Here is a 13,254-nt window from a genome sequence, read left to right as displayed (position 1 = left end):
TTATGGGAGATTGACAGTCGTCAGGAATATAGCCTAGATTATTTTATTCTACATACTTAGAAAAAGCCTTGTATGTAGCATCTGTCACCACTATAAAACATTTGCAATTGTGATGTAAAAAAAAATTACACCTCTCTGCACCTTTTTTAATTTAAAAAATATCCTACAGTTTCATTTGTGTTTTTTTTTTATTCATGCTAAAATTTGGACCATAAATATACTCCTTCCCTATGCCAATAAAGTTTGTAATCACAGGTCTTTAATTCATACTCCTATTTTGCTTCCCAAAGGAGTTCCACTATTCACTTCCCGTGTTAAAAAATGCTATACATTGGTGTAAAATGGTAGTATGTTAAAATACTTTAAAGTAGAAAGGTTTGCAAAAAGACAATCCCAAAGAACTGTTACAGGACTCTACCAGTAATAAATGAACAGCAAAAAAAAAATTGAAATTCATCTGAACAAGATACAGACAAACTATTTTGCAGTACAGGCACTAAACTCAATCACTAGGGTTTTTTTCACTGTTAGCTTTTTGTTGGGCTTTTTAACACAAAGATAACATGACCAAACTAAACACTTTAGAGACTTTAAAATGCTTTGTCTCAGTTAAATTTTACTTTACACAAAGATATTCATAAAGATCAATTTTCTTTGACAAGCTGAAGTGTGCTTGCAAGTCACAGGTATGAGATCTGATGGTTTCAGATTACATTTCTATAAGTTAATTTAGTCATCTCATACTTCTAGGCAATTTTCCTCTGAGTGACTAGATTGTTCTTGTAGATTTCCACCCCTTCTCCCGTCTCTCCCTCCTCTTTTTTTCATATTCAAACACAACTCACAGAAATAAAGTTGTCTATGGGGTAGAAAGAGGATATATAAACACAAAAGTGAACACTTAATAAGGCAGTGTGAAATGAACAACAGAAAAAAGATAAAAATGGGCCAAGAGAACCACGTGGAGTTACAGAATAGAAAATTTAAAGCAAGAAATACTGTAATCTTTTATTTGCATTAGAAAATTTACTTGCTATCAATACTCTTAACTGCAAACGTCTATTAAGATAAATCAGAAGTAGGTGTCTGGATTCAATCCAATACACATGGAAAAAGGAGCTCTTGCTTCTTCCCTTACTACTGCCAATACCAATCCTAGTATTTCCCCAGCTCCCTGAGATCTTTCCGTTCTCACCAGCTGTTCCACTTCATGTTCCTGCCAACTCTTTTGCACCATTGAACAGTGAAATCAGGCAACTAGATCCATATGTGGTGATGGGACAAATCCATAATATCATAGAACTGTCTTTCAGACTCATGTCTTAAGATGGGAGGTGATCTTAATTTATTATCACGAGCAGAAGCAAAATATAAAGCAACTTCAGATCCATTACATTTCTGTTTGTAAGAACTCCATGGCTGCATAACAACAAAACCAAACACTCCAGCACAGCAAGAGAAGCAGAGATTCGCAAGAAATAAAACACAGACATCCACTAAATTCCTTCTAAGAATGTACAAAAGGAAGAGAAAATCCAAAATAAATTACAGCCACTTTCATTAGAATGTTCTAGTAGTGACTCATATGACAACCAGTGCTATTAGTAACTACATATACAATTACTTAGAGATTATAAATGTCATCAAATTAAGCCAATTCACAAATGTGACTGCTACAGATTTTCTTTTCTCTCTAGTATGTAATGTGTGGAAGCAGAGGAAGCCAATGCATGTCCACTTTTTGCAGCTGTAACAAGCAGTGTTAGCCAGCCCATTTTGGGGCAAACGAATGCATTTTGTTCCTTGAGGTAGAAGTCAGTTTCTCCACTTACAGAGAAGTTATTTTTTTCAGCCACTCCCATCTGAACTGACAGGTGACACAGGAATATACAAATACGTTCCACTCTCACTGTTGTGCCAGTGGCACCATGTCCCTTTCAAATACATATTAAACAAAACCAGAAGGAAACGCCAGATACAATTCCTTGTCAGTTTTTGTCCTGGGGGTAACATAGTCCTGAAAAGGGCACTCAAAAGGTGCAGGAAATATATTGTTTTCCTTAAGAGGAAAAGCATGTTTTTCAAGATAAGAAGGTAAAAGACAAGCACACAAAAGTTAACCATGTCCAAGACAGAAGAGAGAGAGAGAGAGAGAGAGACAGAGAGAATAAATGCTCCAGGCCATAAGAAAGTCTTCTGGAATAATTAATCAGCACCTCCAACTTGCTCCCTGCATACAACAGAAAGTCACAAGTAGCAGGGTTTGTTGATTTTTCAGGAGGCAGAGCAAGTTCCTAGCGTGTGAGGTAATGTGCAGGGACCTGCAGGAGTCGGCAATGCTGAAGGTCCCTAACTAGAAGGACTTTTTCAAAGGAACCTCTTTGCATTTTAGATATTTTTTTTCCAGGTTGATGGAAAGCTCATCCCCAAAAAATGAAGCATAGTATACACAGAAATCCTGGATAAGCAACAAAGGACAGTAACGATATCTTGACCCAGTATTATTGGGTTGGGTAAGATGTCTCAATTCTTAGTCACGCTTTTTCAAACTAACTGCTCCTCCCCAACCTGGGCCCACATAGACATCATGACAAAGCCCTGCGCAGAAAGACAGTCAAGTCAGATGTAGTTACAGGCTTTCAGAACGAGTCTGTCTTCCACCCAGTCAGATATGGTAGCACTACGCATTAAGAAATAATCTCTACATGAGAAATTCAAAATATCTTTTTTGAATGTTCTTTGCCTTTAAAGGCGGTTTGCCTCTTCAGTTAAACATAACTTCTCTTCCTAGTATCACTCATTCCTGTGCCTAAGGATTTCAGTCAAGAAGTGAGTTAGCCCAAAGCAAATCTTATGTTATAAAAGCCAATCAACATTTGTCATCTGTCATGCTGAACTCTATCTTCTAACAACTTCAGAAACAAAGTACACCTAGAGGAAAAAATAAACGAGACCCCATCAGAAAAGAAGCAAGGGAAAAAAGTGCGTTTTTCCCATTATAACCACTTTAGTGCACTTCCTTGGGCATCAGAAAGTTGATGATAAAGTCTGCAAACAGGGTATCTTTTCCTGAAAGAGTACAAATCATATAGACTTCCTCTCTGGGACTACTACTCTTGCACCCCTAGGTACTTCATTTACTCAGAAGACTCTAACGCAGTTTACCACCTATTACTACTGAACTGTCAATTTAAAATATTTAGCTTTCTAAGATCTCCACTCTGCTAGTATTTTCACAGGAGAAAGTTAACCAAGTGTCTTGAATTAAAATTTCTTTGCTATAAATATCTGCAGATTTTATGACACAAAAATCACTACAATATCACTGTATTAAAGCACTCCCTTCTTGAATTATTTCTTCCACCTTGTCCCCTTCTGTAGCAAGCTGATACACACTTTTCAGTGACATATTTTCTGCATGTTGAAGCACACACATATATTCAAGAAAATGCCACATTATCACAGGCTGTATTCAATCCAAAGCTTTGAAAGAAATAGTGTATGATCAGTTTCACAATTCAAATTATCTGCAGCAGATTCAGAAATATCACGCTTTATAAACCAAGATGATGAGAGTGTGTACTGTCAAAGGAAGGTCATCTGATTCACATTCCAGTAAAGGTTGAAAATGAGTCAGAACTAAAGAAAACATAATTCCCCCCACTCGCTCCCTAGTCTGTCCCTCAAACACGCTTTTTATGAAAAGAATTTCTAGTTCACAATTTTACACGTGCAGAGGGTTTGGTCTGCAAGGAAGGACAACTGCAGCACAGAAGAGTTCCCTCGAGGGTGAAATAGACAGTTAAGACAGTTCTTGTTTTGAAACAAAGGCTCTGGCAAGGCTCAATATGCCTTTGACACCCTTCAAGACAATCACCCAAATCTAGACAGCCCTTGGGGGGAAAACAAAAGCCCACAAAGGAAAACCAGAAAAACAATAATCACACACAACAAACACAACCACGCTTTCCGCTGCTCAGAAAGCCATCTTCCTATGCAACAGCCAGGAATGTCAAAGTTGCCATTCCCAGGAGAGCTGGGAGAGAACAACAGGAAGGAGAACACAAAGAGGTGGAGCCAACATGTGATTCGGAGAGGTACAAAAATATGGCCTGGGGGAAGAACCAAGAGAAAGCATAGACTAGAAGTCAGATGTAGGAACTGGCAACTCTAGAGCAAGAGGATGAGATCAGGGAAAGAATGACAAAATGAATAGGTGTGACTCCGAAAGCATTAAAAAAAAAAGAGAAGGACTAGAAGAGCCCAAACCTTCAGCAGCAAACATGAGGAGGAATTTCAGGATCACAAAGGGTACAAGAAGAAAAGAGAAGGTGCAGCTGAGATTAAGGAAGAAATAGGCACTTTGCGTCCTTTGGAGCACTGCCTACTTCGCTTCAAAAGCGATGTTTGGCAACAGCATTGCTGCCTGCAAACGAAGTTCTGAGACTCTTGCTAGAAACATAGGTTTGATCACAACACTGCTTTGGAGCATCCTTCAGTGAACAAGGAAACATTCCTATCACAGTTGTTTGTAAACTGATATTGGGAATAAACTTATCCTTACAAGAAACAGAACAGTAAATGAAGTCTGGCTTCTGTGATTGAACTAATCTGCTTAATCTGCTACTCTCATCATCATTACATAAACAAGAAGTTTTGGTTTTGTAGAATTTTTATAAAATTTCTATTTTTTAATTTCTTCTCTAATGCAGGCTGCTGAAAGATGGAACTAAAGTATTACAATTAAGAAAAAAAGATGCTGATTGGTTTGGAGGTGTTGTGTTTAATATTACCAAAGAAGTACTATCTACTGATGTCATGACTGGAAAAGAATCAATAATTTACAGGCACGTAAAAGAAAGTCCCTGCTCTAATTCAGGTGATTTAACAGTGGTTCAGACTCAGAAGTGTAAAAAGACATCAGAAAGAAAAGATTAAAAGCAATATATGGCAGGAAGGAAAAATCACAAAGTTCACCGAGTAAAAGAAATCATTCAAAGGAAGGGGGAAAGGCAGAAATTAAGTAACAGCTAGTAGAAATAGGAGAAAGGGAACAGGAATGTAGTGGCAATAACATAGTAATTTTGAAAATTAAGACTGGAATAATAAATGTACTGTCCGAGTACAAGAGTCAGAGTAATTCACTGGCAGGAAAGTCAGAGATGATGATGTGGCAGAGACCATGATGACCAACATGAGGCCTAGTCAGACAGAACTGGTTTTAGGGACAAAGAACATGATTAAATCTTGGGCAAGTTGACATTTTTATCCAGCTTTCAACCCTACCAATTCAAGTAGTGGACATGACTGCAGCAAGATGGGGATAAAGACAAGTGTTTTCACATTTCAACTTGCCGATCTGTGATTTCACAACCAAAACGTACTTAAACACAATTGACTTTTTAAAACCAGAAATATGGAACTTAAATGAGTGCACTCGAGGTGTGAAAACCTAAAAGAACAGAAAAAAGCTTACCACGCTGATTTTAATTGGAACAAAATCTAACCCCTTTAGTCTGCGAATCTTACTTTATTCAATTCTGAATCATAAAGCATACAAATTTCTCTAAACCATTGAACATTTCAAATTTTTCTTTTATTACTTATCATTAGTTGTGCAATACTATCACACATATGATTACATAGTTCTAAGATACTAGAATGTTAAAATGAAAATAAGAAATGTTATCTTACATATATATGCATTCAAGTAATGGAATTACATTATGCTACTATACTTAAATCATACCATTTTAGTTACATTTTGGATAAAGCTTGGGAGGGAAGGAGGCACAGATATGAAAACATATATAATGAGCACAGATTACCTATTACAGGAAAATACATTTATCAGGAAAACAGACTTAATACATAAAATCTGGTACCTCCTATTTTTAGTTCAGACTGTGAAGGGAAAAAAAAAAGGACAGCTTGTCTGATTAGAACAAAAAAAGATGAATTTCTGTAATGTTAGAACAGTTCAGGAGGAAGCACTGAGCAGATGGAAAACCAGCTTCCACTGATGCTAAGTCCTGTGATTTTACTGAAATTTTTTATTGTGGAAGGGTTTTTTTTCCCAGTTTGTTAGGGAAAGTTACTTTAGCTAGGAAGTAGAGAAGGAAAAGGGGAGAGGCTGCATTTTCGTTGATTTCAGATACCTATATGTACACAAAAGATCAGTCTCCGGTCTACTAAGAAGCCCAAAGTTGCAGACTGCCTAGAGTGTAACTATCACAACTAAAATGTTTCCAAGTGGAAAACAGACCACCTGGATAAAGAGCCTCCACAGGTGGGAAAGGGTATCTACCATACAACCACCTAAAAGGAAAGTTCTGATGTGCTGGGATGGGGCTAGAAGCAGAAGAGAATAGCACGTCAGGGAAGCTCAGAGAATGTTTATAGAATGAGCTAGTGAAGAAAAGAGAATATGAGGAAAGATGCAAGTACACACCCTTAACTGTTTATTTCAAGAGCACATATACTAGGAATATTCAGGTGACCAATTACCAATCCTTAGTTGCAACAGTGTAATCTTTCAAGACCAGTAAACTGGTACTAATATTTTAAAACTGTTGATAAGTCTTAAGAAGTTACCAATACCTCTATGCTCTACACAGAGCTCTTGTCACCTGGTGAATGGCAAGGACGTGAAATTTTGCATCTGTTGAATTTTTGATCAAATAAGATGCACTAGTTGAAAACACATCTGCTTCACACACAGTCATAAAAGGCACGCAAAAAAAAGAATTACAAATACTTTTCGCTATTTTTTGCACAGAGCAATAATGCTTTTGGAGCTAATAAACAACAATTCTTCATTAGTCTCGATACCTCAACGGCACAAGAAACAGAGATGCAGAGTTCCGTGGAGACATATGGATATAAATAATTTCACAGAACAGACACACAATACAAAAATTAGTAGAAATTGGCAATCAGATACCACTGGAAAACTGCCCCCCTGATATATATATAGTAATCCAAATTAGTAAGTTAGGCAGTTCTCTGTGTGAAAATTGATTTTCAGCTCCTCTCTAGAATTTTAGAACTCAAAGACTTCTTTTTTAGCAGGCAAATCACACCCCACCATTGCCATTCTTTTTGTTTAAGTAGAATTAGCATTGAGAAATAAGAAAACTCCTTTACTCTTCACTCTACTTTTTTTTTTTTTTTTTTTTTTAAGTCCAAATTGCTATCAGCATATATTTAAGATTGGGAAGTTGAAGGGAAACCTATTTTAAATTTGTGGAGCAAGGCTTATGTTAATCTGCTCAGTTTTTCCAAGACAGCCAATGGTCTTCTGTACATTGCTAATTCTCATGTATGTGACAACCATGAAAACGGCAAAAGTGCAGCAATTTACTGCATAGACACATTAAAATAAAATAGAGAATCCCAAAAGCAAGAGGTTAAAAAAAGCAAAACAGCAGTGTTTTAGAGAAGAGAAAGTACCTGTTACCTCACAATTCGTATACTTACTGTTCATTACTATAATGCTCCAGTGACTGCTCTTTTGATTTTTATTCCACATTTCCTATTGCATTCAATGGCTAGGTGCCTATAGAAATTATACATGTTCTTACAACATCAAAACCATTTTCCTGGTTTGTCAGCTTTTGTCTTTCTTGCTCTTTAATACCATCAAAATCATACAGCCATGGCCAAAAATCAAACAGGCAAAAATTCATGTCCAAAATTACATTTTTTCATCTTGATAAGGACCATATCCTGCAACTCAGCACACTGCTGTTGAGGCATGTATGTTGACAGCTTTTGGCTGCTGTCCTGATAATGCCTACCACATTTAAAGGAAAGTGATCAGGTTCCCTGGATACATTTTGATCAGCTCTGTAATGAGATTTTAAAAGCATATTTTCCAAAAACCTCAGAAAAAACCTCACAGCCAAAAAGCTAACAAAGGACTTAAATCTATTTTGGGACACTTAACCCTCATCAATCAAAAAACGAGGACAGCTTTCCAAACATGGCAAGATTCTTCTAGCAAAGTAAGGTTATCCTATCATTTCCACTTCTCTTGTTCTTTACGCTTCAACAGCATTTTTACTAAATTGATTCAAGACATATTCCCTGAAGGCTTCACAATGGACTTGCAGTTTAAAACAGCTAGATATCAAAATAATACAGAGATGTTTCCTATGCTATACTCAAGGTTAAGTAAAAAAAAAAAGTTTATAAAACTAAACCAAGGAAAGATTTAAAAACAAAAGTTATCACCTTACTTCACACACAAATATAATAATTCCCAACAAAGAAGCTCTGTCAGGCTAGTGACATCAGCTGTTATCACAGCCAGCTGGCAGTTCTTACTTAAGATTATTTTCAGCTACTTTAACTACTCGGCCTGAAATGTTCCATGTCAATTGTCTGCTTCAGGTAGTTCTTCCCCTCCCCCTCCCCTCCCCACCAGCTTTTTAAAAAAGAGTCAGAGAACGGCTGGAACTTTTTTCTATGAAAGGATCTGTGAAAAAAGCCCTTCTAAGGTCTTCTTTTGAAAAACTAATCACTTTCCTGGTTCAGTAACTTGAAATCAGGCTGGACAGTATTTTTATAGGAGAGGTACACTCTGCTCATTTTATTGAAAAATCTGACCTGGTTTAGCCAAGATACAAAGGTTCTAGAAATCAGAATTTGTATGTATTTTTGGCAGGACCTAGTGGAGCTTAACAACGAACCACCAAACAGTTCATCCTCAGTGATCTTCTGTATGTCACCTCCACATGCAAGGCAACTGCACTCAGTTTCCTCTAACCTCTGGCTTTCCATGAAGAGCCATATTTTCCCCATAAGAGAAGTCTGCGTTTAACACACATTAGGTACAACACTGAACAAAAAGTGTCTTGCATATTTCTGCAACCTTATCTACGCCAACATCCCTACCTTGGTTGAAAACAGTGGCCTGTAACTTCACAGACTTGTGTAAGTGAGTAGGATTTAGGGTAAACTGACAGAGCACATGGAGAGAAGGTGGAGAAAACGCCTTGTAGTGGAAGCCAGAACTGGAAACTTTAAAGACTAAACTAGGATTGACTAGGCAAGGAACAAAAGAGGAACGTAAGAAGATGATGTGGTAGTGGATGAGAGCACAATTAAGCCAAATGAGCGATCCCAGGCAGAACTTGGAACTGGAGATCACCAGGACTAGATGGAGCCACAGACAGAATACACCTGACAGAGCTGTGTTTTAGTGAATATATGTGGAAGGGACCTGGCTCACAACAAAACATCCACTGTTAAGAATCAGAAACAGACAAGAAGAAAAATCAGACACAAGTGAGAGTGAGAAGAATTAGTAGGCAGGAAAAGGCTGACAGCAGAGAGACATGGTGCAGCCAGAGACAGTCTGGGACTAGTCAGGCCTAAATATTTGATTGAAAAGGCAGAATCGGTGCTGCACTGGAAACTTGCTTGAGGCGGGGACAAACTGGAGGTATAGGCAAAAAGCTTAAAAAAAGTGCATGTCTTCAGAAGCTACTGAAAAACGTAAAATAAAATACCCTAAAGACTTATCCTCTGCGAGTATCTGCAAACCCTTCCTCCTCTCAGAAAAAAATAACCCACTTTACTGATAAAAATACAGTACAGGCCATAACTCTGTTACTTTCTGAATTCAAGAACAGTAACATTCATGTATTAGATTTAAAAGCTTCAATCATGCTAATTACCAACATGACACCCATACTATAGCACATTAGTTGTCTTATTTTGCTACTTTTTTTCATTGATTTCAACTAGAAAATTACATGTAGAAGCACACTTAGAAAATATTAAACAAATACCAAGCTTGGAATTTTAATTCCCTGGATGCCAGGAATTTCTCCATTCAAGTTTGTCTACTAGCATTAATTGTGATTTTATTACTACACTATCTCAAACTTTTTTTTTTGTACTCCATCTCATTCAATTAACAGGGTATTTTCTAGGAATAAATCCAAGTTGTATAGTGAAGGATGGCATTCTCTTTAAGACCCTGCTTTCAATATTATGGAACCCAAATGTTACACAGGAGAACAAGTTTTTAAATTGAGCTTTTCCCAAAGGATTCTTAACTGGTTGCATTAATTAGATTGTTTTGCATTAATAGTAAAGCTTTTACATTCATGAAAAGTGGCACTCAACTCCATTCTGTGACCAGTACTCCTTTAAATGTTTGTTGCAACTGAACTGGATCCATTCTGCAACTTCAGAATGCTGAACAGAAGTCAAAATTATCAAAGCAGAGATGCAAGCTTCTTCTCAGATCTCTAGAGAAAGAAGACCGCATTCCCAGTTTTTGCATGTAAGCCAAAGAAACCAAAGAACCCCCTCGACAACTTTGCTTTTTTATGCGACTCCAAGAAATCCACATTATTGTTCAGAAGGTACTTTTTTCTTCCTCTGAAAGTACTTTATTTATTTACTGTTTCTCATCAATTTATTTTTATGTCAAGAATAGTCACAATATATCCTAAAAGAGATCAGCATCAGTGCATCCCTAAGAGGAAGAAATCAGGCAAGATGAGCAGGAGACCTGCATGGTTGACCAAGGAGCTTCTGAAAAAGCTCAAATGGAAGAGGGAAGTTTACAGTACATGGAGGAAGGGACTGACCACTCAGGAAGATTACAAGAATGCTGCCAGAGTATGCAAGGATGAAACAAGAAAGGCCAAGGCCTCCTTGGAATTAAACCTAGCAAGGGATGTCAAGGTCAACAGGAAGGGTTTCTTTGAGTGTATGGGAGGAAAAAGGAAAACTAGTGGAAACGTGGGCCCACTGCTGACTGAGGCTGGGGCCATGGTGATAGAAGATACACAGAAGGCAGAGTTAGTGAAAGCTTTCTTGTGTCAGTCTTTACTGCTTAGGCCTACCCTCAGGACTCCCAGACTTTGTAAGTAACAGAGAAAGTCTGGAGGAAGGAAAGCTTTCCCTTGGCTCAGAAGGATCAAGTCAGAGATCAGTTAAATAAACTGGTTATCCACAAATCCATGGGCCCTGACAGGATGCACCTGCGGGTGCTGAGAGAGCTGGCAGAAGTCATTGCTGGGCCACCCTCTCTCATCTTTGAAAGCTCCTGCAAAACAGGAGAGGTGCCTGAGGACTGGAGGAAAGCCAATGTCATTCCAGTCTTCAAAAAGGACAAGAACAAAGACGCAGGAAACTACAGGCTAGCCAGCCTCAACTCCATCCCTGGAAAGATGATGGAACATCTCATTCTGGGCATTCATCTCAAAGCACGTGGAGGAAAAGACGGTTATCAGAAGCAATCAGCATGGATCCACCAAGGGGAAATAAGTCTAATCTGATGGCATGAATTAATGGATAGATGAGGAGAGGGCAGTGGATGTTGTCTACCTTGACTTCAGCAAGGCTTTAAGACATAACTCCCACAACAACCTCATAAACAAGTGTGGGTTAGATGAATGGACAGTGAGGTGGATTGTAAAGTGGCTGAAAGATAGAGCTTAGAGGGTTGTGATTAGTGGCACAGTCTAGTTGGAGATCCATAACAAGTAGAGTTCCCCAGGCGTCAGTGCTGGGTCCAGTCCTGTTCAATATAATCATCAATGACCTGGATGAAGGATTAGAGAGCACTGTCAGCAAGTTTGCTGATGACACAAAACTGGGAGGAGTGGCTGACACACCAGAAGGCTGTCTGTGCTGCCGTTTGGTGAGACCTAGACAGGCTGGAGAGCTGGGCAGAGAGGAACCTTATGAAATACGAGGTCGAGTGTAGGGTACTGCACCTAAGGGAGGAATAACCCTGTGTACCAGTACAGGCTGGAGGCTGACCTGCTGAAAAGCAGCTCTGTGGAAAAAGAGCTGGAAGTCCTGGTGGACAACAGGGTGACCATGAGCCAGTAATGTACCCTTGTGGCCAAGAGGGCCAATGGCATCCTGAGATGCATCAAGAGCGTAGCCAGCAGGTGAAGGGAGGTCATCCTCCCCCTCTGCTCTGCACTGGTCAGGCCGCATCTGGAGCACAGCGTCCAGTACTGGGCTCCCTGGTTCAAGAAGAAAAGGGAACTGCTGGAAAGGGCATGGCAAAGGGCTACAAAGATCATTAGGGGACTAGAATATCTCTCTTACGAGGAAAGGCTGAGATACTTGGGGCTTTTAAGTCTGCAGAAGAGAAGATTGATCAATCAGACATCTTATCAATGGTTATAGATACTTGAAGGATGTCAAAGAGGATGGGGCCAGCTTTTTTTCAGTGGTGCCCAGTGACAGGACAAGAGGCAACAGGCACAAATTATGTCACCTATCCAGCTCCAAGGTCCATATCAGGCATCCCGAGTCCAACACTGTTTACCATGCAACACATGATTCAGAAAATTCAACACATGTCTCTTGGTCCTTCGATTAAAACTGCCAGTTGAGCCCCAGTTCTTCAATGTTCTTGCAAAACAACTTCAGAAACTGATTCTGGCACAGAGAAAGCAAGCTCTGGTCCTCGATTCTTTACCATATATAATTTGTAACTTATCCCTCCAAGCTGTAACTGAAAAATACAATGATTTAGATTTGAGAGATTTCAGAGCTTCCAAGTTGCTCAAAAAAAGCCAAACCAACAAAACAACCCATAATACATTGTCTGCAGCTTTTTACTGAATAGTATTTCAACACAATGGCACATCAAGAGGTAACTGCTTTTTGTGCAACTGCCCATACTGTCGATATATAGCTTAAAAAAAAGAGAGAGAATCTAGTACAGCCTGTCCCTCCTCCTCCTTTAAAAAGGAGAAAATAACCAATCTTTATTTTCAAGGAAAGTAATGCTTGCTATTCATGCACATATATGTACAATGCTGATTACGAATCTTTGTAAAAAAAACCAAACAACACAATCTTGACTGCTTTGCTGTTTTTAGTCATATTAGCAACCTCTTCTGTTTTCTGGAAAGGAACCCAATGATGAATATCAGGAACAAATTAATTGTCAGCAAAATAGGCTCAGAGTAACTGGATGCTGCACACACTCAAACCCATACGTAGTTTCATGAGAAGGCTATAAATGCAGCAGCCCTTCTTCACTCCCCATCTGCCATGGCTCAGTGCAGCCTGTATGCTGTAAGGCTGCTCCCATGGAGACTTGGAACACTCCTAAATACAGTGGTGGCAGACTTACTGAAGCAGATAGGAACGATATTCCACAGTCCTGTTTCATCATCAAGGACAACAGCCAGAGAAGTAGTAACAAATCAAAACGTAAAACTAAAAAAAATACTAGCTATAAAGTAGAAAATGCTTACCTGCTGA

At 38.7% G+C, this 13,254-nt stretch overlaps 1 protein-coding gene across 1 annotated transcript in view; it reads right to left on the bottom strand.

The window, feature by feature from the left end:
* Nucleotides 1-13,254, bottom strand: part of AVEN (apoptosis, caspase activation inhibitor) — a 90,112-nt gene that overhangs the window by 59,853 nt on the left and 17,005 nt on the right.

This window comes from Apaloderma vittatum, unplaced genomic scaffold (genome assembly GCF_000703405.1).
Source record: "Apaloderma vittatum isolate BGI_N311 unplaced genomic scaffold, ASM70340v1 scaffold2716, whole genome shotgun sequence".
NCBI classification, from domain to species: domain Eukaryota; kingdom Metazoa; phylum Chordata; class Aves; order Trogoniformes; family Trogonidae; genus Apaloderma; species Apaloderma vittatum.
This window is presented reverse-complemented; position numbering and strand designations above follow the sequence as displayed.